Consider the following 13,331-nt stretch of genomic DNA (forward strand, 5'->3'; position numbering starts at 1 on the left):
TAAATTCAATACTTAACGTAAAACTTCTATAAGGCCTGAATGCAGGCCTAAACCTTCATAACTACTCTTAAAATTTCATAGAAGAAGATCTCTTCATAAAATATGAATTTTGTCGAACAGACTTCATGAATTGTAGTGGAAAGAGGTTCGAAATTATTAATTGAGGGATCTTCGCCATATTTCACAATCAGTATTCCATATCGACGATAGCGATGCGAAAATGTCCGTTCTCTAACAAAGAACCATAAATATTGCTGTCAATAACCAACAAATAGGAGTAGGAAGGAAGGAACTTTCCTTTGCAAGATTTATTCGACAACTCCGGGGTTCTCGGTTTTGACGAATAAGGGGGAACATATATTATTAGTTCTATGTTTATTTACTACCGACTTAGCCAGGAGTTGTCGTCCATGAATAAATCAAAACAAACGTAGGTACGCATCTGGAAAGGAATTTTTTTTTTCGAAACGATTGGATATCGAAATTGAGTATCGTTATAAGATGATCTACAATATCAGAAGAAAGAAGAAAGGATTTTGTTGGAAACGAAACCTAAAATTTTCAACATCTCTCGCTATTTCTGTATTTCATCCTCTTTGAATATTTGAAAAGAAGTATTCATCAGATGCATAGTCGCTAATTGGAAATAGAAATAATGAAGAGATTCAAGTAAAAAATACAAAAATTATTCGACAAATTTCACATCAACTTTTATAATTTTCAACATAGAACACTCGTGTATCTTGTATTATAAAATTTTTCACACAAATAGATATCTAGCAAAGGGGATTTAATATAAATAAATTTTCGGTAACTCATAACTCTGCAAATATTATGAACATGGTGGGCAAATAAGCGAGGTAAGCGGCCATATCCCAGGATCCATTTATCGTAAAGACTTGCGATAAAATTTTTTTTACGACTAATGTGTACAAGAAAACACACTGGAAATTGTTAAGAAGATCATATTGAAATATGTTGAGGAATAGAAATCTTACCTCCGCCGCTAGGGGGCGTAATAGCTATCATCGAGTAGAAATATGTATTTTACTCGAAAATGTTTCACACCAAGTTGATGAAAAAATATCATCACTGTAATCCTTAGAAAAGTCTGTATCTTTATGAATTATCACTTTCGATTTTACGACATCAAATAAGGGTGGGGGAAAGGGAGAAATCTGACTGCTTGAAATGTATGTAACTTCAGTTTCGCTCAACATTTTTGAGCAAATTAGGTCTCGTTTGAGAGATAACATCTTGTTGATTAAGGAAAAAATATACTCATGATGAATTTGTTTGTGCTGTTTCCAACACGTAGCGCTAAGTCGAAAGTTATTTGTTTTGTTCATTTTTCTCCGAAATTTCAAATGTAATGATGGAATTTTCGCAACAGAAACAGAAATTCCTTCGAATTTGCATAAAAAAACCAGAAGGTCGCAAAGCGATAGCTTCAGGCGTTCTGGAGTTATGGCCAAAAAAAGATATTCTTCAACTGATGCACTGAAAGATCAAAGATGTTATTTCTCAAACGAGATCTAATTTGCTCAAAAATTTTGAGCCAAACTGAAGGAGAAATCAGTCAGATTTCTCCTTTTCCCCCACCCTTATTTGATGTCGTAAAATCGAAAGTGATAATTCATAAAGATACATGCAGAATTCTCCAAGGATTATAGTGATGCTATTTTTTCATTAACTTGATATGAAACAATTTCTAGTAAAATTTATTTTTCTACTCGTTGATAGCTATTACGTCCCCTAGCGGTAGAGGTATGAACTACAAAACGATTTTCATTGTCTTTTTTTGTACATTTTTATGGTAAATTTTTTACCGCTAGTCTCTACGATGAGTGGATCCTGAGATAAAGCCGCTTACCTCGATTATTTGCCAACCCTCTACGTTTTTTTCCGAAATTCGTGACTTTATTGTAAAGAACTACTTATTCATTTATGATTCAAAGTATTGTCCATCGCTGGCTACTACATCCTCACATCGTTTGGGCAGCGTACGAATCCCGCATTGAAAAATCTGGTCATCTTTTCAAGCGATCCACGAATCGATCCAATTTGTAACTTCTTCATAACACTGGAAGTGGTGGTCAGTCAGGCCTTGTGCCATACTGACTGGAGAATACGGCGGGTGGGGAAGGACTTCCCATTTCAACGTTTCTAGTATGTCTTGACCAGTTTCGTAACAAGGGGTTAAGCATTGTCATGATGTAAAATCACTTTATCATGTCTCTCGTTGTATTGCGGCAGTTTTTCTTCCAATGCTCGGCCCAAACGCATTAATTGCGTTCGATAACGATCGCCTGTGATTGTTTCAGTCAGTTTTAACAACTGATAATACACTACGCCTAGCTGGTCCCACCAAATACTGAGCATAACCTTGGAACAGTGAATATTCGGTTTGACCGTCGACGTGGAAGCATGACCGAGATGTCCCCATTATTTTCAGCGCTTGGTATGAACTGAATGAGCACATTTTTCATCTCCAGTCACAATGCGACGCAGAAATCCCTTCCGTCTTTGCCTTGCAAGCTGCTGTTCACAAGCAAACAAACGCCGATCAACATTCCCACTTTCAAAGTCTCTTCCATTCGGGAGATATCGTATTTATGGATTGTACAGATTCGAATTTTGGGACAGATTCGTCTTCAGCGAGTGGAACCTTATCGTTTTAGACCATTTCCGTCTGGAAATTCAAAAATAACAGACTTTCATTATTTTCACTATATAGAACACAATATTGATCTACTGATGGGTGAACATTATTACAAGCATGACTTCATATGATGCACCAAGCAACTCGTCATCCGTTGGCGCAATTGGAAACACTTTTTCTTTAGAGCAGAGTGATTGATTTCTCCAGGGGAACCACCCCTCGAATCCATCAAGACTGATTAAACCGCTCCGAAGCTGCCGATGTTGCTAGATTATCGTCTAATATCTGGGCTAATGTATTTTTTATGTACTCCAGTGATCATTCCAGTCGCGCAGGGCGGATAAATCCAGCGATTGTCAGGTTAAAAGCAGATAAAGTGGAGTAATTGCATTGGAAGACTGTATTGTATCGATATCGATCACAGAAAGTCATTATCTTATGGAATATATTGGGAGACTCCTCCTTCGGCGAAACATGTAAACAAAGGGGAGGAAAAGATAAGGCATATAAATGACCTATCCTGAAGGCATGATTTCGCCCTGTAGGTAGGATATCGAATAGAGTAAATATTTGTTGACTCGTGTATACACTCGTATGATGATTCCATCACTCATTCCAATTTCATTATCTTTCAAAAGTTCTCGAAATTGACGGCTGTTATAGGGGGAGAGTCTGAATGAAGAAAACATAACTTCAATGCATTGGTAAACAAACCACTTGAAGTCTTCGAAATATAAAGATCCGAGGGAAACATTGAACGGAATAAGGAGTTTTTATGCGATAGTTTAAATTTTTGCTGGCCTGCAGTTTTTGATAATTTCAGTGAATTTTTATGTTTTGCAATCCCTACGAAATTCTTAGTATATTGTTCATCTATTAGTAAATACGATACTCACTTTTCCTGACGATAATATAGATTATCCTTATTTATTATTTATTTACATTGTTTATTATTGAACTTTCAAATTTGTGAATTTGATTTTAGTACGAGGTAAACATACTATTTTTTCTGGAATCAACATTATAATTAATTAAGGATTTTTTTTGTAATGAATGACATTTTCGATCGCAATGGCAATCGATTTGAAAAATATTGGAAATGGAAAGTATTGATGTTCAGATGAGCGGGACCTCACCAAATTCTTCGTCAGCCTTACCTTATCCACTCCTGGACGTAGGCCTCTTTCATATTCCTTCATGCTGTCCTGAGCTATCTGAAACCATCTATTTCCCGCATATTGTGTTATATCATCAAACCATCTTCTCTGTGGTCTACCCGCTCTGCATTTTGTCATTCTTGGTCGCCAGTGTATTACCTTATATGACCATTTCGATTTGTCTTGTCGAACCACATGTCCTGCCCACTGTTTCTTCTGGTAAATGGTGGTGAAAATTCTTCTTAAATCTGAGAAAAATATGAATACGATTATATTAAATTAGACTTAATTAAGGAGGTAGCGTTTCACTGCGATCTAATGGTCTATTGTGCCCCCCAACATAGCTATTATCTCCATAACGTGATCTACAGCTCGCCTTCCAGTTCCAGAGTTCTGATGAACTCCAATATCTGGGATGGCTTCAAGGAGGCTAATTCCTCACTTCAATAAGTTTCGATGAATACGCTTAAAAACCTTTCATGGATTTTTGTCAAAAAAAAAGGACCACTGATCTGAAAATGTGATGATCCTACTTTACAGAAAATATGTTGCATGCCTTATGTGAAATTTTGAAAGTTGTCCCATTTTCTTTGAATATTCAAATGGAAAATGTTCTAGGCAAGTCGTGGGAAAATATCAGTTTCTCAAAATTCCGGAAATTGTTGAAATTATTCAAATTTGCCAAATAGGTTTCCGTAAGACATTTGCAATCATTTAATTTCTTCAAAGTGACAACGGCTGGTGACTGCCGACAGATATATCGAAGAATGTTCCATAAAAAGCAATATATCGGAAAAAATATTTGGGAAAGTGTCAAACAACAATCTGTTATTCATGAAGAAAACCTCAATGTCACTGACTATTCAGGAAATATAAAGAGTAAATATGAAACGGCTAGCAACAAAGAACGTTCAACCTATGTTTAATAACTGCACTCAAAAAGATTCCATATATGTAAATGATATATTCAATAAATATATGTTTTTGATGTAATTTTCTCTCGATTGCTTTAGACATTTCCCGACCTTGATATGGAAATAACTAAAAATGTTTGTGAAGTTATTTTATTAGCAGGCAAAAATGAAAAATTCACTTACATACCTAACAAAATTACTGACGGAAATGATAATGCAAGATTCCTCAGTAACTGAATCAATGTTATAATCTAATCATGAATATAATTATCCTAAAAAATTAAATTTTCATCAACATTCCCATCAAATTAATCTTTAAAACTATCGGCATACAAAAAAAACAAAAAAACTATAATTTATTAATTTCCTAGTTGTTAAAAACTCAAAAAACAGTGAACCAGAAAAGATCATCAATTATGTTAATCACTTTTCGCTAAAAGCAGTTTGGATGAAAAAATATTGTGACTGACTTTATTGAGTGTCTCATCGAAATCTGTATTTGGAGAATCCTGGCTATTTTCGAATACGGAGTGTAACTCACTCGAAAATATAATATAGGAAAAAAATAGACTTCCGTATATAAATATTTGAAACAAAATTACAATAGAACGTAATCCACTATAATTTTGTGACTTTTTTCTGAAAACAATTCCAATAAAATCTGAATAATGAAGTTCATACTTGAAATACATTTATGACAGCATTTCCATTTCATCTTTCCGTATCGTCCAGCCGCTCAATTGAAGTGACTGCCCTTTTTTTCGTGTCTCAAACAGTATAATTATCATTTGTCAACCAGACATATCTCCGACTTGATATGAAACCTAATCAACAGAATTAGTGTTCATCTATTAACTGCCTCATCTTCATTCTTTCCGAGACAGTATCACGAAGAAAAACTGGCCAATTTATTAAAACGCTTCATTTACCCAGAGAAAAGGCCAAGTTGGAATAGATTCCACGCTAAAATATGTGGGACGATTTTTCTTTCTATATATCGCCGAAAAAATTTAGTCTGAATTAATGACATCAAATATTCGCAATAATGGTATAATTTGAGTGGTAAAAATTTGTTAGAAAAACCGTTCTGGATGGGTTCTTTATATTGACAATTATAATTTCGAATAACCTATAACGAATGGAGAATTATAATTTGAAATACACAAGGCTACCTATTTATATTCTGAAACAAGTTGCAGAATGGGCTCCTATTCCAACACGAATGCGAAATTTGAAAACGAGCGAGTTTTGGAACGCATGAGTGTTGGAAAAGCCTTCTGCAACGAGCCTTAGACGATATTTTCTCTATTTCAGTCAAATTTTGTGGAATATTGTCGAAAATCAACGAAAAATTCAGAATATATCCTAGTGACCCTTGAATTGTATCTTGGCAGTTGGTTTCACTGTCACGAAGATTGACAGATTACGGAATTTGAATCCTAAGTTTCAGATTCTAAAATAATTTAAAATTACGCATTAAATTCGTGAATTATGTTTGATGAAATCGATTTAAAACCACCAGAATTAAGAGAAATTCGAATTATGTTGCAAATCATTTCACTATATCCAAATTATATTAGGTATATTTCACGTAAGGTTCAACCCTACCAACTACACTATGAATGGTCCGACCGATAGAGCACTTCGTTCAGCGAATGATTGCGACATAGATCTATTCTCTGCATTAATTTTTTCACTAAAACGATATTTCGAATCTCAAGGCTTGATTCACTGAATGAGAATTGGTAACTGGAATTTTGGGATTTCATGTTTATTTATGATATTATGTATATATATTATAATATATTTTTTCATTATAATGTAAAATGGCTTATCCATATAAATAAATAAATATTGACAATTGACGTGTGTTGAAATTTGATAGAATCGGAAGTCAATATAGACAACCACAAAACGAAAAATATAACTGAAAACAATGCTGTGAAGAGTTCATTTCAGCACTGTTTTTAGTAATGTGTAATGAACTTATTATATTAGTACTGAAATAGAGAAAAAGATTCAAGCCATGGTAATTATCTATAATGTACTTCATTCTTGCAGCGAAGAAATATAACACCTATAGTAATGATTTACATATTCAACAAGATCTCTAGATATAGAAGGGAATATATCGCGCTAAAGAGATGCTGTCAGGGGTGATAAATACGAAAACATTTGCCCAATTCTCCCCATAAATGTTATCACAATCTGTGAATTCATCAAATTGAACTATCAAAACACTTTGAACATGGTCAAATTTGAGTTGTAGGTATATTATTATTTTTGCTGGAAAAATCCATCTAGATCAAGCGCGAATTCGGAGGGGGGGATGAACTGGGGAAAAAATTTTTCCCCCCCATATAGCCCGGGTCCCCCTAAAATTTTGCTGACTCCTCTAGAATTTGACATACTAAGGCTAAAATAATAACAAGATCAGCAAAATTCAATTTGATTCTGAAACAAAGATGTCTAAAGCATCCCCCCTGAAAGGGGGGCCTGGATTCGCTACTGGTCTAATTTTAGAAGAACCTTCATCGAACAGACTATTTTAATTTAAAACTCACGAAAAAATGTAGTCGATGCTAATTCGATTATCTTTACTTCATTCTTGCAGGAAAGGAAGATAGAAAACAACCTATAGTCATGATTTACAGATTCAACAAGAGCTCCAGCCGCAAATTCACAGAGGAAAATAGATTGCTCTGAAGAGATACTGTCAGGGGTGATAAATACGATGCAGCACCATTTGCCTAATTTTCATGTTAAATAGGTTTTCCCTAAAGTGGAAAGGGAATATTGTTGACATAAAAACAAAGTTTAACATTTTTTCCCGAATCAGAAATAAATCCCACTCTATTTTATTAATGAATTCCATTCGGAACAAACGGAATTTTCAAATATTGTTTTTGTAATTCAGTTGAATTCTATTGGGAGGATTTTATTTTTGGGTGCTCACATTTTGGTCATTGAATGTGGTTTAATCATCATTATATCCCGCATGAGATCACACTGTTCTATTGGATTATTTCTGTTTTAGTTAAATAACGATTTAAAAATATGGTGCAGTTGCATACTCTTTATGACATGCCGCAAATTTTCAATTCAGGGAACAGGAAATTGAAAAATTACTATTTGAATAGAATATTAATATACCCACATAGTGTGTTTCAACGAAGGTGACTCCATTGCAGAAAACTGTGAATTAAATTGGTTTTGTTCAGTAAAAAATCAATCCAAAAATGGATCACTGCATCCATATTCGAGATGAATATATTTAGTGAATTGTTTTTTCTTCTTGTGATTCTTTGATTGATTAATAACATTAAATTTTAATATTGAAATAATGCCATTGTTTTTGGTGTCAATGAATAGATAATTGTTTTTCATATCCCTCACGACCCTTACTATATACCAGCATCAGTTATGACTTCATTCTTAAAATTGTGCTGCCTTCTCCCCCTAAAATCAGAGGCTAAAAGATTAGCAGAACTATAATTTCACTTTACTTTGGCCCCCAAAAAAAATCCTGCCCCCTCTTGGCCACCCCTGTTTATGAGAGCTGGCGTCGCCACTGAATCTAAATCAATTATTGTGGAGTGTATTGAATGAAAATGTTATTTTCCACCACATGACGAAAACCATTCATTATATTGTTAAGATCAAATAAAATTGGTTCCTGTAGTGGTCAGTTGCAAACTCTGACAATGAATTTTTTTGACTACAGACTTCATTTGAAAAATTCAATTGAATCTATGAAAGTTTTTTTCTGAAAGAGGCATTTTCGTCTAGTTTGATGTATTACTTGCACTTGTATTAGAGAACCATTCATAATTACTTTGATCAGCATATTTCCACGTCAAATCAAGTTTTTTTTATTATTATTGAATAATGTGTAGCGATCAAATATGATTCGCATTGAATATAAAAAATATTTTTCGTTATGTCTTATTTTCTCCACACGTATTTCAAAATTAAAATATATTACTTTCAAGCGGAACTCTGATTTCTCTTCTCTATTACTGAAATTTACGTGCGTCAATATTTATAACTATCAAGATTCATAGTTAATATTGTAGCAAATGCGAAGATAATCATTTAGGTACTTTTTCATCATTGTTATTTTCCAGATTGCCACTCTTAATTCCTTTTTTCCGAAGTTCTATTTTGTGTGTAGAAGTTGAAGACAGAAATACTCAATGCATTTTTATTATTTTCGAGATTTATTTAACTTTTCTGGATTTCTTTTTTGCTTTTAGTTTTCTGAAGTTATATATTCTGAACTTCAAATTCAGAAATTATCAAAATTTGTGCAGAGTATAGTATATACTTGAAATGGATGAGACAAATAAAACAGTTCATATTTCAAAATTAAATAAGTTTTATTCGAATTACAATAATTAGATTAAGCATAATTTAGTAATACTATATACATTTAGTAGGTAGTGCTTTGGAATTCTTGTTCAAAATATATTTTAAATAATATTTACACACTATGTACAGACAATTTATTGAATGAATATGATAGGATTCATCTGATCACAATAAGCAAAATACGAAAATCTGAAAAATTATGAATTTGAAATCAGATAGAATAATCTCTCATTTCCAATATCTCAGAGGATGGATAACAATAAAAAAACTCATTTTATCGTTGTAGTTCAAATCATCACAACCTTTAAAAACATAAGAACACAACAAATTCGTTGGCAATGAATTCACTGAATGTTATAGTCATGAAACTTTCGATTGGGATACAAACCTACGAATTTGCTGTGATCTTTATGCGAGAATATACCACAACTCTCCAATCGTACAAATTTCACATCTATAATTTTAAGCTCATGAAGCAAATATAAGAACATTGATATATCGAAATTCGAAATGTCATAAAATTCATTGAAATTCGTATCTAAATTAGTCAGTCCTTTCAGTACGAAATTGATAACAATTATAAGCTGAACATCAGGACCCTCCATAGGGTTTATAAAAAAAACTATCTTTTATAATTCATATTTTCTACAATATCACAATCACCTTGCGGTACCATCTAGCTGGCAGTCGCAACTGGCTATTCCATTCTTGTTAGTCGCTCTAGAACACGTCACTGAAAAAGAAAAAAACGAATTAGAAATAGGAAGGAATAAAAAAAGTAGAAAGTTATGAGATAGTTTGTATGGAGAACAGTGCCATTAAATTATTATTGAAATTGCGATTCTTTTTGATGTTGTTTTTATATTTCATATCAATGTTTGAGAATTTTTTTTTTCGATAGGAGTGAGGTTGTCATACCATACTTCAAAGTTTTTCTTTTCAAAAATCATTTCGGGAATTGGTGATAAATTGAAAAAAATCTTGATTCCTAAGATGCATATTTTACATAGTTTGATAAGTTATGAAACAGCAGGACTCAAATAGATAACAGAATAATGTCCGTACAATCTTGTAGAAGAGATGTTATTTCCATCAACAAGTTGTCGTGAGAAACTTCAAAACTGGAATGTAAAAATAGATTGCTTAGTCATTTCTAATTACCTACTTGGGGAACTGTCGAATCATTGCGGTTTTCGTGGTGTTAAGAATTATTATAGATTTCACAAGGAAGTATCGAAATGTCGTCGCATTTGGATCAAGTTATGATATTCATATAGCAAGGATACCAAATATACATTGATAAAAATGGACAGAATCTATTGATGAAAAATATCCAGATTGTAAATAAATAAATAACCAACTCAACTATTGAATTCCATCAAGTTTGCTGATACCCAACATTTGTTGGTTAAAATAGTGGCAAGACATATCGCAATAATGCAATGTTATCGAAAAAAACAAGGAGTACAACACACTTTATAGAGTCGTTAAATGTTATCTGTGTCCTTATTGCGTCCAACCATTCCCAGGTTGGATATACTAGTATTTCTATGAAACGTTGGTTTAATTTGCTAAAGAGATATCTCTGGATGGTTTTTACGTTCCTGTATTTTGCCAGTATACTGTTCGAGCTCAGTGCAGGGTGAATGTTCCGAAAAGCTTCCGCTATGTTTTGCCCCATCAAACTGGATAGTTCTCGATATAACTTTTCCCCCAAAGAAGTCCTTAGAGAAATGGCTGTCTGATGTTTCCTCTGTCTAATTCTGCTAGATGCAATCACGAGGTTTTTCGGATTCGGCTGATTATTTGATAGAAATATAAAAAGTTTCCCACTTTTTGTAACTCCTTTATGTCATTTAATCTTAGTTTCTATTCTTGACACAGAAATAAACATGACATGATTTATTCAGACAGCTATGCTCCTCAAATTGTGTTGGATAATCGAACTCAAGTTTTTTTCCGAAGAATATGAGACTTATTTACGGAAATCTATATAAGAAATATAAAAGAGAGCAAAAAAGAGTACCTAATTCTAGAAAGTATGAAACGTTTCGTTGTGATGTTCAAAAATTGTGACGGTAATAATATTTCAAGTACCTAACCAGCAATCTTCAGCTCCTGAAAGACAATATTCCAGAGCTGCGCTTACAGTTACAAAAACCGCAATAGGTTAAGCGACCAATCTATAAGATGTCTCATGTGCCTTCGATCCTGGATGAAACATTATGGAATCGAACAAAGCCTGAAGGTTACTTAATATTGAGGAACTTTATTTTTTTTATTATTGTTTATTTTGTTATGATTTTTAGTGATTTAATTTTTTGTTTCTATTTCAAAAAAGTTTCAAAAGTAACACTACACAATAAAACTGCTAAAAATTAAGTATCTTTATATGTTTCAAGTACTCGATAAATAAATACTTGGCTTGAGATTGAAAAACTACAACTTGACTTGAGCTCGATTTGAACTCGAAAAAAGCCAAGTAGCTTGAAAACCAAACTAAGCGCTAAATCCCTCATCAAGAGCAAAAAAGAGTAATTGTAAAAGAGTATAAAGCGTATCATTGTGATATATAGAAATTGTGACGGTAACAATATTTCAAGTACCTAATACTAAACTAATGAATAATGTCGAATTCAAATACTTCAATCAATAATGTCTACCAGGTCTCTCAATCTGCTAGGATATTCTTTGAGCTAGAAGTAAATAACGATCGTAGGACTTCAAATAATAGTAACGCTACCTAGCATCAATCCAGGCATTCGCAATTCATCGAAGATATTCCAATTAACAGAAGAATAAATCCATTTAATATTGACCCGAACATACCCAACTCAAACAAAGCCCCGACTCCAAATTTAATCAATTACAAAGTTTATACAGGAACAATGAAGCTGGAATAAAACACCATTATTAGTGCAGGGTGGACTGCAAATAATCAAAATTCTGCACGGACTTCCGCTTTATGTACGCAGCTGTGTTAATTGGAATCTTTATTTTATTAGAGATCGTGATTCTGTAGCGAAAGCGCCCTCCCTTATACTGGTGGATTTCTATAACATTGAACAATCCTAGTCATTAGGTTTAGGCTCTCCCCTTCTCCGCGTCGAATTCTGGATATATTGTATGAAACTCACGTCAGTGGCGTACGGGGAAAATTCGTACGTTCTCCCTTAACGCTTTCTCTCATATTTGCAGCAACTCTTATTCCACAGTTTTGCCGCATTTTCACTGGTAGATCTGCCTAGCTACTTTTTAATAGCTAAAATTTATCAGCATATTATATGCTGCATATATATTGCTTTATGTCAAATAAGATACCACCAGATCAGTCCCATATCCGTCAAGTTTCATTTTGTGGGTTGAATAAATATCCCAACAATAAAAATTGACCAAAAACAGACCACTGAGGTACCCCCGCAAGACCATATGCAACCTATTCTATTCCCTCCATACTCCATCAAGTAACTGGCCTCGTAACTGGCCAAAAGTCAGATTTCCTCATGCAATCCAAAATTTTCATATTTGATACACTTAGGCAAATGTTATAATGATCTTTTTAAACATTCACCAAAAAAAACACCTTGAAAACAGTTTTGACCATGGAGTAATAAACATAGATAGAGGGCGTACACACAATTTTTACATGTCCCCAACACGGCTAGATGACATTGTCGAATTATGATATATTTTTAAATCCACAATTTTACTATATCGTTATGAATGTATATTATATTGAATGAAATATATTTATTTGAGTGATTCCCGATTAAATATGCAGATTTGAATATTTGGAATTCGATATATTTCCTTATTGTCAAATTTATGATAAGCAGAATATTTATTATTTTCTGTATCTACCTGCTGAAATCCAAGGTTTGGCAACTTTTGCTCTCCTAGTGTCATCGGTTGTTTCTCGTCGTTATAGGCACGCTTGTTCGTTTTCTAAATTTATGATATATTTAGGTATTTATTTCAATATATTTTGAGTTGATATGAAACGTTGATTCACTATGGGACATAAGAATTGTATTCTTTGTGGAGAAATTCGCGAATTGAGTGAAATATCCTATCACTGATATGTTTTCATTTCCGCGCGCTTCATGTCAAATTTGATAGTTCGTGTTGGGGACAACATTTCCTTACTGAAAATGACATATGCTCTCTCTATCTATGTTTATTACTCTGAGGTTGTGACACATTTCAAAGAATCATTCTTTCAAAATT

At 33.4% G+C, this 13,331-nt stretch overlaps 1 protein-coding gene across 1 annotated transcript in view; it reads right to left on the minus strand.

The window, feature by feature from the left end:
• Positions 1 to 9,093: 9,093 nt before the first annotated feature.
• Positions 9,094 to 13,331, minus strand: part of LOC123675242 (toll-like receptor 6) — a 59,318-nt gene continuing 55,080 nt past the window's right edge. The window contains exon 2 of the mRNA XM_045610583.1: positions 9,094 to 9,837. The gene's annotated coding sequence lies outside the window, so the exon portion shown is untranslated. The remainder of the gene's footprint in view (positions 9,838 to 13,331) is intronic.

The sequence above is a fragment of the Harmonia axyridis genome, chromosome 3 (genome assembly GCF_914767665.1).
Source record: "Harmonia axyridis chromosome 3, icHarAxyr1.1, whole genome shotgun sequence".
Classification (NCBI taxonomy): Eukaryota; Metazoa; Arthropoda; class Insecta; order Coleoptera; family Coccinellidae; genus Harmonia; species Harmonia axyridis.